The following is a 12,762-nucleotide window of genomic DNA, read 5'->3' on the forward strand; positions in this document are numbered from 1 at the left end:
TACACAGTTTACTTTTTACAAGTATTGATTATTGCAATTTCCTGAGTGATCAGCGTGAGCAATTTTCAAGCGAGAATCGCTATGTACTCTGCTTTTATTTATTTATTTTTTTTTTTTCGAATCCACGCAGGATCGATAGCGTTTAGTTTTCTTTCTGACTGGTCGTAGTGGAACCTTAGCACGTAAGTACATAGCGTCCGTATTACTTCATCTAGGTGGTTTACATTTTCACGCTATATTTCCTTTTGCTACCGTTGAAACATTAACATTTTTCCTTAGTTGTTCATTGCTAACATAATAGGGTGCGTTAAGTACCTATAGTCTTGAACCCTTCGATTCCCATAACTCGGATTATGATGCAATATGAGAAATTTCTCATAATTTTACATTCGCGCATAACTATATACGTAACTGCATAAAGTACGTTTGATTATTTTATAGTAAACAGAGTACAAAGGTTCGACGTTTTTATAGAAACGAACTAAAGATTCTGACATCGGTATTGTGAATTAACATATCGAAACACATGCTAAGCTAACTAGCGGAAATGGAATCCATTAAAACCTGTAAACTGTCGACTTACCTATGTTGTATAGAATATGTAAATGGAAAATGATACCCGTAGGTGACCAAAGGAACCGAAAGACTAAGAAAGCGTATTATAACGTCTCTGATTTGCAATTTGCAGATGTGTGACTCGGTAGCTATATTATCGTAGTCATAAACGTAGAACAATAAAAACTGAAATTGAAAGTATACGCGATGATCAGTGTTACTGGTCGATGTTCGCGCGGATTTGTTAGTTAGTTCTTAGGCTACGTTCGGTGTACGTGGTCTGCTGTGTTTCTTTCCTTTACTCTTCGCGCCCCTGACCCTCACACTTAGCCACTCGGTCATTGTGAGCCGAACAATGAACCGTTTCGATATACCTTGGCTGGTCGGAGCGCGTGAGTACTCTCGGCCGCGCTCACCTACAAGCTTCGTGCGCTTCCCCTTTCGAACTGTGTGCGCTTCGTCTTATGTGCCCGTCTCTCTATTACGCTCCGTACGTCGCCGCTTTAATTAGTACCGGGACCTCTACAAGCAGGACGAAACTACCAATTGCGACGCGTCCTCGATTCTCCTCGCGAACATATCCTCTACCGTGTATCGTAGATGAATTTCTGTTTGCTTGTCGACTGTTCCACCGTGGATAAAACGAAGAATAAATATAATAAATAACCCGAGCGGAGATACATGGTTCCACGCGAGTGGACAGAATGGAACGGTGTGCCACGATGGCGAGCAGATAATCCTTGTACATCCTACATACATCGTGGACCTCAATTCTTGACGCATCTCAGTTCTACCGCTCAAAATAAGACTAGAATCGAGAATAACAGAATTGCGTTGGGAGCCTCATCTTTCGGAGAATACACAGTAGTAATTTATATATTCTTCTACAGAGAAGATCGTTGTACAAGCGAAAATAAGCCGATAATGAATCTTACGAATTGTTCGCTTCCGTTCGATTCATACAAGTACGTACTCGTATCGTACAAGTATAAACTCGATTTTCTTAATGCGCGATGTGCGTTGCAAAGACCTTAAAATCATCGAAACATCGCGACGTTAATATCAAAGGACTTTCTACTTCATCGATCACCACTGCCAATTGTCTTTAAACCGAACCAAGGTCCATTCGATTAATAAACGTCCGATTGAACAGAGATCGCAACAAACTGTCCTCCATTGTAATTTTGGTTATGCCAACCCTGCACCGCATACTGGCGTCATTCTGTCGATTTAGCGCCAATGGCCGTTAATAGGTTCCTACGTTTGCAGAACCTTCGTCCGTCCACTGATTTCGATTACGTCCTGTTTACATACATAGCGAGCAGCCAAGGAACGGACGTGTTCAGAGTACTTAAGCGGCTATGTGCATTCAGAATGTAGCGAAGAAGCAAAGCTGAGATATATTGATTGTCTTCTGCATAATAAATTATACCTCGGTTCACGTTAATTAGGATATCTGTATCTTCCTGCATAGATCGGACTGATACAACTGGTGAAATTTCACAAGTCGGAAAATCGCGAGTTATCAATATTGCACGATATGCTGAAAGAAGTTTGATAACAAGTGAAATTGTACAAATTACACGCGACTGTTTAAAAAAAGGCGATGAAATCATAAAGAGAAATCTGTAACTTGAAACTCGTAACATATCGATTCGCTAGTATCATTAAGTGATAAATTATTATTGAATAGGTAGCCGCTTAATTTCATGCAAAACGTGATAACCGAAGCACATCGAGGCAATGATTAATTGCACAAAATTATGTACGCGGGCGAGATAGCGATCCAGAATATGCAGGAAAAATTTGTAAGAGTCATTTGCAGAAATTATAGGAGAATAATGAATCAGCAATTAATACATTGATATCCACAGCCCTTTTTAATTAGACCTCGCTAAGTCAAATAAAGATCTGGATTTGGTTCGTGGATTCATTCGTTAAATGCATAGAACTAGAAAATAACAGATACAGCAGGAAACTTAATAACGTAAATGTTAAAATCCCCGAATGACGCAAACAGAAAAATCGCAGAATTCCAAGCAAAAGTAACGGTGATGAAAGTTTTAATAAATTCCGGATGATTTTTTTGCAACTTACTTTATTTTCCCTAAGTATCCTAAACAAAGGTGTGTTTTTATCGAGGCAACATAGCGGAACAAAGCAGCTGGACGAGAAAATTGATAGGAATCGAGGGTAAATATATTTCACAGAGACTCGTCAGAGCGTTTCCTGATTTTTATCGTTAATCGTTCTCTCGCGATATCGTCGGACCAGGTCACGATTAAACGAACGCAAGATCCAACACATTATTCCTGTTCTACGTCGATTCTCGAGCAATGCGCCGTTATTTATGCGCCGTTGCACGTGCTACGGTTCTTTCCTCTTATTTCAACCTCGATATTCGATTGACCCATGACTCGGTCGTTTATCCTGATAAACTTTTAATCCCTGCCCGGAAACTGCTGGATATCCTTTTGCGGTCGCCTCTCTCTATTAAGCGAATCGTTCACGGCGCCCGGTGGTCATTTTTTCTCGGTTTTTTTCTCGACTGTTCAACCGTGACGAAGGGCAACCCGTAAGGATGCACGAGAGTAAATTGTATCCGCGTGGATAAGTTATCCCGGTCACGATGCGCAGCAATAATTTGCCTGCGAACTGACACGGACGACCGACTCGATCGAATTCCCTCCATCGAAATCGATCAAATTCGTGCCATCTGAATCGCACGGAGAACCCGGGTTTCGTTGATCGAGCGATAAGACGAATCAACGAGCGGTAAACGAGGGTCGATTTTCGAAGCATAATTCTGAAGTTTTTGTTTCCCGCGGAGAAGAATTATAATTGTTCGTATTACCGTGAAACTACAATGGACGCAATATCGATACTTATACCGATAATCGTAATACCGATAATTACATTCCGATAACTGCTTATACAATATATGTATAGGCATGTATTTTATATCATCCCTATTTTTAAACCGATTACCATTAAGTTATTGAATTTGGAATCGATACACACGTTCGTCTGCGGATAAAAAACGGTGAATGTATTTTGGTTGTTGTTGCCACGTAGCAACGATTTCATGGCAGGTACTTTGGCTTTGTTTGATTCCAAACTTCACGGTCGATGGATCAGATGACTTTTTCGTTAATTATTTTGGAAATTGTCATTATCGTATTCGCACGTTTGGATTCATTTTTAACAATTTTCCCATCGTTTTTCGGAAGGACGAGGCGGACAGTTTTTGCTCCCGGAGAGACACTGTTTAGATACGTTGCGTGTATTCTTCAACTCGGGGCGATGCCAAGAACGATCATTTCTTGACGCCCTCCTTTCAAAATGTTTCGGGTAACAGACGCAATACGTATAATTCGTAAAATGTTTCTACAAATATTGGAACATTTTCGTGAGCTACCGCGTGTGACTACACCGCGTTCTTTCCCCTTTTTCTTTTCCTAAAGAAACGATTTGTGCATGGAAGTCGAATTAATTGGCGTATCGCGTTAATTATCACGCTGACGACCGTACGTTCGATCAGCGTGAAAGCGTTCACTCGACCATCGCTAACTTTTCAATCGACAAACCTTTCCCGAGTTAGTTTCTTTTTCTTATTTTAATTAACTTTCTTGTCCCGTTTCGCTCGTCCGATTTTCGTCGAACAGCGCAGTTTTTTTTCGTATTATCGAAAGTCTATTATCGCGAGAAGGAAGAAAGGGAAAAAGCAGACATCGGACGGAGCGTAGAACGAATAGTCACGCGTTCGTTACGCGAGCTTCATAACCCGATTGCAGACAGAGAGATGGCTCACAGCCGTAAAGCTTCTTAATAGGGCTACGAGGGAGTAGAAACGCTGTACCGAGCTCGTGTACCTCGTTTGTAATTAGCGCTGAGCCGTACGTACGCACCGCGGCGTGCAGTAATTCCTAGGTATGATACTTAGTTGCGTGCTACGCGATACCACCGTGCGTGGAAAATTTCCTCTGTTACAAACGAGTTTTCAGTTGCTCTCCAAATTAACTGTCACTCGTCGAGTTCTTATTCACGCAACTTTGTATTTGGCCTCTGTCGCATCGATCTCGTAAATGCGGTTCGAGATCGACCGCGTTTATCCCTTTGCGATCGTGCGTCTGCTCTTAACCATCATTAAAGGAACCGTTCTAATTATACATCGTACTGAATCAACACGGAGATTCAGAGAAGATACATAGGATCGTTGACTTTGAAATCGAAAGTAATAACATTAAATTTCATAACGCACGCACATTCCGACTCTTTGGATACTTCCTTTGATCATATTACAAAAGCGTTTACTTAGAACTCTGTTTGTATGAATCTGTCGGCGAGCAAGTAGGTTCATATAATTACGTCGCTCGTGTAATAGAAGTTCGCCTAATTCTCGCTAAATCTATGTTTTCTTCGGTCAATGAATTCCTATCAGCCAGGGATGGCTAACTTCGTTATACGCGATGTACGATCGACTGTATTTCTTAAAAACGTGTGACGATCTGCCTATTAAAATCTTGATATTTAACGCATTCAAACATGTGCCTGTATGTATCAGTAGTTAGCGACAAGAGGGAAGGGCGTATTAAACCAACGTGATATTTTATTAATAATACGATCGATCAAACATCGCTTTGCGATCGATCGATCGATCGCGGTCGACTCGTTGGCCATTCCAGCTATAAGCGATTGGATTCCATTTGAATCTCATGAATTCCAATGGTTTCGCATCAAGCGTTTGCTCATATATACGTAATAGCGTTTCAAATCTTAGGATTTTGGAAACGTACACGTACGGGTTACATTTATTCGACAACTCCGGCAAATAGTTCGCTTAATATTTCACGTTACAAAACGTATACCAGTATGTTGCGAACGAAATAACCGATTTATAATAAATTAGCTAAAAAGTAGAAACAGCGAATAGCATCGAATTTATATTAAAAATCAGCAGGCATCCTGATACTTGTGGTCGCCAACGTAATTCTTTAATTATTCGGTTGGCAACTAAGTGATTGCGGATCTTGCCAATACCACCTAATGACAAAATCCGCAATCACTTAGTTGCCAATCCAATCGTTTAGCGTCGACGCGCTCGTAAGCAGATTTTCGAAAGTTGCGAGTACTCGCTCCGAGGTTGGAAAACAGCTTGCGAAGATTGTGAACACTTCGCCAAGATATGATGAACGAACTTGCGGAGCTAATAAATGTAACAAACAGATAGATATTGGATTGGCAACTAAGTGATTGCAGATTTTGTCAATACCACCTGATGAAAAAATCCGCAAACACTTAGTTGTCTAGATGACCAATTTTGTAATACCACTTTTCCGATAAAACATCCGTGACAGACGTGATCACAGTGTGTCAGGAGAGATTCATAATCGCATAATTGTCGGCAAAGGGAATTGAAAACGCTCGGTTATCGCGTAAGTTATGCTTGCAAGGGCTCGTAATACGGTAGTCCTGGAACATAGATTGGGGCGGGCAGCGACGCGTGTATCTCGTTCGTAATTAGTGGACCGCAATATGCGTGTGCCGGGCCACACCGCGACTACCGCCGCTTTTGCGTACACGTTCACGAGGATACGTTTACGCGTTGCGACGCAATTAAACGACCGCGCGATGCTCCTCGTTCTCACGCGTCTCCTCGTCGCTTCCTCCTATCGGGAACACGCAATATCGAACCCGCGCTGCTAGAAGAACGATGCGTAGTATAAACCGAGGGGAAGATTGCTTTATCGTATAAAAAGCATTAAGTCTTCGATTGCCATAAGCAATTACGTGTACCACCTTTTATTTATTCTGTAATTAGAGCGTGGATGTTTATGTAAAATGTTTTTACCGACACGAGTGAAGAAGTGGAAACGAAATAAAGATTTGCTTCAATTAGATATAATTATTATCATCAGAGCGTATTAAATATCCTACGAGTGCTTTATTTTGCATATTTTACTTATTTTTTGTATGTTATGCGTATCCTTTATGTTTTTGTTTTTGCTTTCCTTTTTAATATTCCATTGGATGCATAAATATTTGCATATCTATAGGACAAGGATAATTCAGTATTTAAATTCAGTTTGCTGAAAAATGATACAAAATACAGCGCGCGCGAAGGAAGCGAAAACACGGTACAAATAAAAAGTTGCTTTCGAATAAATTGCGTTAATAGTCTTTAATGAAATCTCCGTTCGATCTTTATTCGTTTGAACATTTTTTAATCCCACATGTACGTGTTCTGATTTGGCAATAATTCACGAACGAACTAGCTTTTATTCGTCTCTGACAATGGCCGTATTCGCTTGCTTGAAACTGAAATTAAATTGCTTTTATCTCTCGAAACATTATGGCTGTCATATTCATAATCCAGCGATGGAAATGCTCTGCGTAGCATGAAATGTTTTCAGTGATTCTAAAGTTCGATTAGCCTCGACGACGAATCCCGTAATTAATCGTTCGAATTCCGCTTTCGCTAGATTCTCAAATAATTTTTGATAATGCGCCAAAAGCGTACCAAAAAAAAAAAAGAAAAAAAATCCAAATAAAAATTCAAAAAAAAGCCGACGCATATTTCAACGTTCACGAGACATCGGAACGAACGACAACGCGCTATCATAGACGCTATCGAAACCCAATTAACTACGAACATTTCAGCCTGTAAAAAGCTTGAACATCTTGCTAAATGTACGTTAAATGTACGCCAATATTAACTTCGCGTTTCCATTGTTTCCCCAGTTTGCGGTAACTGTCGTTGTTAGTTTCTGGAATCCTAGGCGAACTCTACTCTGCACTTTATTACGATGGAACTACATATTGTTCTTTTATTGCATCGAATACTACTCGTGCAAATACGATTCGATATCAGGTTCCGTTTATCCAATGATTCTCGACGTTGGAAAAATCGCCGCTCGACATAACATCCCCTTAATCAACGGAAATTTGTTTTTCGAGCGTTTAATCGAGGAGGGTGGCAAATTTGCTGGTAAATATTTGCAGCGAATCGATCCCCTTGAATGGCGCGAACATCGGTTGATCGGCGCGGCGCCTCTCGTCGCAGGACATTCCTTTTTTCTTTTTCGTGTTGGGAAGGCACGTAGTTTATTGTTTCACTTCGATCGCGTTGGCAGGGTGGTTATGCGTGCGCATCGATTCCCTTTCATCTCGTTTTCGTTCGTTCTACCGCGTCGATTAAATAAACACTCGGCCGCCAGCCAATGTACGCATGAAACTGCGTGGAATTTAATCGAACGATCGCGTTTCTCGGCAACAAATTTTTACTTCCGATTCGATATTGTGTTTTCTCGATCGTTGATCAGAGGTACACTGCCAAATACATATACAGTGAAATCGGATCGCTTTCGAGGCCGCACGCGGAAATATATTCGCGTTTTCGTATTTTTCCGTTGTTCGATCTGGAAAGTAAAATAATTGGCCCCCCAAAGGCTCTTTGAAGATTCCTCGTAGAGTTACCTAAGGTTACAGTCTACCACCTATTTATTAACGTTGAGTTTTAACGCGTTTACAACCGTAATGGATTGGAGCGAACGCACCGTCGCGGATCGTATCCCATTTATTATATTTTTATACGATATTTAACGATATAACATACTTTTATCACAGTAATACGTTTAGGACCGTTGGACTTATTCGTTGTTGTATATAATTGTCCGAGATTTTTCTTTTTTTCTTAATCAAACACCTCGATTACATATACGTTTGCTTCACAGTGAAATCAAATCTGAATTAATCTTCAAATATTATCAAAGTATTAAATATAGGTTTCCGCTCGTAATTATTCGAAGGATATCTAAACGATCCGTAAACATTGTTTCAATGATCTTATATTTCGTACACGGACAATTCCCAATAAATAATACGACCTAAACAGTGTTTATTGCTTCGATAAAGGTTAGCGTCTATGTATTTAATAACAGTAGGAAATCCTTGCCATCGCTTCTGTTACATATCTGTTCCTTTTATACGCTGCTGACACATTTTCTTTCTTCTGCCTATACATAGATACGGTAATTTCTTTCCTTGTCGCATCGCTAGGATAAACATATAAGAACTCAGCGAATAAGAACTCTCGGGGATGGAAGAATAATATCGGGTTGCCGGATTCGTTCTGGTACTTGTAACGTTTTCTCGTGCCTTCTTCGGCTTCGTTTTACGTTTATACATACCAATACGTTTCGCTAGTAGGTCTGTTGAAGCTCGTAGATAAGATGGGCTTACCGCGAGCTCTTATCGTAACTCCAACGACGCTGACGATGCTTGAGAACGAGCCTCGACGAATCAAACCGTCGCGTCGACGTTAACGTGTTGGTGATTTGAAATCGAAGACGGTTCCGAGGAACGGTCCAACGTAAGCGAAAATTGTTCATCGCGTACGTCTACTAGAAGTACTAGGGCTTCAGTTCTTCTCTTTGCTTCGAACCGAGCGGATCTTCGCACCACGCGTCATTCTATCCGCTTCTTTTCGATCTTCGTGCTTGATTTCCGTGCCAGACGTATTGTCTTCGATTTAATGGCCGATTGCCACTCGAACAGCGGAGGCTGAGTTACATTTACGCGTTACCATGTTCCCTCCAACTATACAGTTTTAACTTTTAACTAGCTTTTAACTCAACTTAACTTTTGTCCAGATTCCAGTTCTTAAATTATTCGGTTGTAACCCAAGTGCGGTCAAAGTCGCGATATCTTCCTTTATTTCACCGAATCTATTTATCTTACGATCCAATATATAGAAGAAAAATATCCGTAGTCCAGCGATAATTACGACCACAAGCTTCCGCTATTCGAGGGTTAATTACCAAAGATCGAAGAGAATGCCGAGGAGAGGTGGATTTGATTGGCTCTATTCGGACTGTGACGGGAAGTATCAACAAACGACGTTATTAAACTAGTAGCGGTTAAGATCTGACAAATTGTGTGGCTCTTGCAGTCGTGATCGTGGAAACGAGAGTGGGTCGCAGGTTTTTCCAATGGGCGGATGGAATTTCTCCGGAGAATAGACGACTGACGATCGACAAAGTTATTTCACGAACGGAACTGGCCAAACGGAATCTATCAATGGAATCTAATAAACCAAGACGTTTTTCTATGGATTACGGGTATATTAATAATTATCGCGGCACAGCCCCGTGATATCGTAATTGCTTATCTCGAACTTAATATCCTTTTTCCTTCTTGTCGATATTCCTACACGTCTGTCGATCTATCTGCACGCCAATTGTACATATAATACATCTATACACGCTTAAGTGTTCTTTCAAAGACGTAAATTCTTTTCCTTGCGCTTTTGTTTTTTCAATCTTTTCGAGGTTTGCTTCGTAGCAATGCGCTATCTTCGTTTCTATGGCTATCATCATCAGCAACGAATCAATAATTTCCGCTACCGATTAACTGAATCGCGCTATTTATACAGCACTCGAGATGGTTGCGTCAGATGTTGATTTTGTACAAAGAGTCATGTTTCGTATCGCGGTTCATAAAGTCTGTTATATGCGTGCTAAGAATGAACGGGCTATCTAAAGGATTGCGAGGCACAAAGCAATTGTAACCGCGTCTTGTTCACGGAAGCCTTACTCGTTTCTTGGTGCGAAAGGCGCGCGCACCTGTGGCTAATGACGAATATTTTTAGAAGGAACGAATACCACGTCCGAGGCCTAGAAACGACGGTCGTAAAATTTATCGCAACGATACTCGTGCAAAGAATCGTCAAACGCGGCCAGTAGTAGGTTTCCCTGTAGAAAACTTGCGAAACAAATCTTAAAGATTCTGAAACGTAACTCTCTGCTTCTCTAGAAATATCAGGTGGGCGCAAAAGTTTTGTTGCTTTTCTTCTTCCTTTATTCGTCTGCGAATCTCGAAATACACAACAAGTGATTTCTGAATGTTTCCGTTTTTCTTATTCCACCTATTTCTCAGGTGATTAATACACCTTTCGAAGAATTGTTAGTTCACAAAGTCCATGAGATCATCGGTAGCTCGTTCGACTTGTTCCTCGTACGTTCAGTTATTTAACTGTAATTGGTCTTGCAGCGAAATATCCCTAGAACAAAAACAAACTTCCTGCTTGTACCGTAGAGCTACCAAACTCGTTTAACACGAGTACAATAACGTGTATGAATTTCAACTCTACGCGAGCGAAAGCATGCTTTCGCATCTTTCGCGAGTAACCTGGCTCGTTTATATCAATACCTATCTTTCTCGTGCTTTTACCTTTTCAAAGATCTAGACAAATTCCAAAATACTTATTGAAATTTCTACTTAAAAAACAAAAAAAAAAAAGAAAAAATATAGAAGAAGAAACAAAACATCGATAGACGATACGTTGAAATCGACGGAACTTTTGCATCCTCCCATGTACCATTTCCGTTTCCTACGGCCATCCTAGATGCTCAGAATTCGATGTATCTTGCGATTAATCGCAAACGCACGACTGGTAATCAGTAATCGAGTTTCTTCTCCGTTGCTCGAGCTCGGAATCGCCAGCTTGCAACGTGACACCGTGCTTGATATCGATAAGAAAAAGATATAAAGCGTAGAACCAATCGTCACAATTTGCTGATGCGTTCCGTCGAACGTTTAAAGCGACTCGATACGCGCCATATTTAATGGCGATAACGGCTCCGCTAACGACCGATCGACCATCCTAGCGATCTCATTTCCTCCGGGCGATATCGCGCAATGATCCATAGATCGGCTCATACCACGATCATCTATTCTCAAACGATCTTCTTGCATCTTCCTTGAAATTCCACCATTTCCACTACAACTTTCACAGCCGATTTTTCCACCTTCCGGCGATCTGTTCTCTCCGTTAAACATGAAATAATTGACAGCCATGCCTTCGTAGAGACATAGCAAATGATTCTGTTTTGTTCCGTCGTGGTCGTTCGTGTCGAATCGCAAACCGAATTCGAACGTGTCGCGATTTTCCATTATACCGAGGGCAGTTAGGAAGAAATAGAAAAGCGTGCGTGTGTCGGTGCTCGAATACTCGGGATGTCTCCAGATCAACGGTACTTGCTTTTTGCATTTAAAGCGATTCGAAGGCTCGTGTCTCCTCTGTGTTTCTTGTCTCGTAAACTCATTGGAGAAATGTTCTTTCAGAAACAGACAGCAACTGATAGGATCGGATGGTTTCTAGGAAAGAAAACAATTTATTGGCGATGCAGTAAAAAAGTTTGGTTTTTCGATCTACGCTTTTTACCATGCAAGCTCGTAGCGTCTTTGAGATTGAAAGAGGATTGCTTACTTATTACGAACTTCTGTGAAATAAGAAAATGTAATCGAACAAGTGCGTCTAATCGGCCATTAAATGCAACGATTCGCGTGAAAAATTCTAAATTGGTCGATGATGGAAACAATTAACCTGTCAAGTATGAATTTTCTTTAGACCGTGAGAAAAATCCTTTTTTATCGTTCAACTACGGTAGAAGCGTACCTTTCCGGATGCTTTTGTAAGGAAGACGCAGCGCGTTAAAATTTCAAATTGCTGTTTTTCCGAAAACAGATACATTTATTATCGTCTAGTTAATTAATAACACAGATAAATTATTGCATCAAGCACAAAGGAATTAATTTTTACGTTCGACGACCACGTATCTGAGAAAAATAAGGAGCAATTATCTTGCTCTGGCCTCGATAAACCGATTGCTCAAGAAGTTACGAACTTGTTGAACATCCAACACGCAAAGAAGAAACAACGCGAACTTCCTCCATTTGAAAACATAAATTCGTATCAAGAAATTGAATGCGGCATATCTAAAAATGCCTGGCATGTTTCTCCATACGAACACGCGGCAAATCGATAGCAAAGAGGCTTATCTTCGTTGCATTCCGTGTTCCGAGAAGGAAATGGCGAAGAATTTTTCAAGACGGTTCGAAACGCGTCGTTGGATGTTCATTTTTCACGGTGGCAAGCTTGGTCGAAACTCTATTTCGTTAGTCGAGGGCGACCGAGAGACTCTTTGGCTCGTTAAAGCGCAACCTGTCCGTTAAAATTACGGCCGGTATACGCGTTGCGAAGTTCGAAGGAGAAACTTTTCGCATAGCTGCTCGACCAGTCGCAGATTTACGATTCAACCAGCCTTTTTCATGCGTTTCGAGAAATCGGGTTAACGCGCGCGTGTTCAACCGGCGCAACGCGGCGTTTCGTTTAACCGAATTGTCTTATAATTATACTCGAAACTT

The 12,762-nt window shown here is 40.9% G+C and overlaps 1 protein-coding gene across 10 annotated transcripts in view; it reads left to right on the forward strand.

Annotated features, from left to right (window-relative positions):
- Positions 1-12,762, forward strand: part of LOC122577702 (SH3 and multiple ankyrin repeat domains protein 3) — a 176,233-nt gene that overhangs the window by 24,364 nt on the left and 139,107 nt on the right. For 2 of the 10 annotated variants that reach the window (XM_043749186.1, XM_043749184.1), the window contains exon 1: positions 9,005-9,674. The exons of the other annotated variants lie outside the window; for them this stretch is intronic. The gene's annotated coding sequence lies outside the window, so the exon portion shown is untranslated. Of the gene's footprint in view, positions 1-9,004; positions 9,675-12,762 lie in introns of those variants that run through there. 10 annotated transcript variants of the gene reach the window in all.

The sequence above is a fragment of the Bombus pyrosoma genome, linkage group LG2 (assembly GCF_014825855.1).
Source record: "Bombus pyrosoma isolate SC7728 linkage group LG2, ASM1482585v1, whole genome shotgun sequence".
NCBI classification, from domain to species: domain Eukaryota; kingdom Metazoa; phylum Arthropoda; class Insecta; order Hymenoptera; family Apidae; genus Bombus; species Bombus pyrosoma.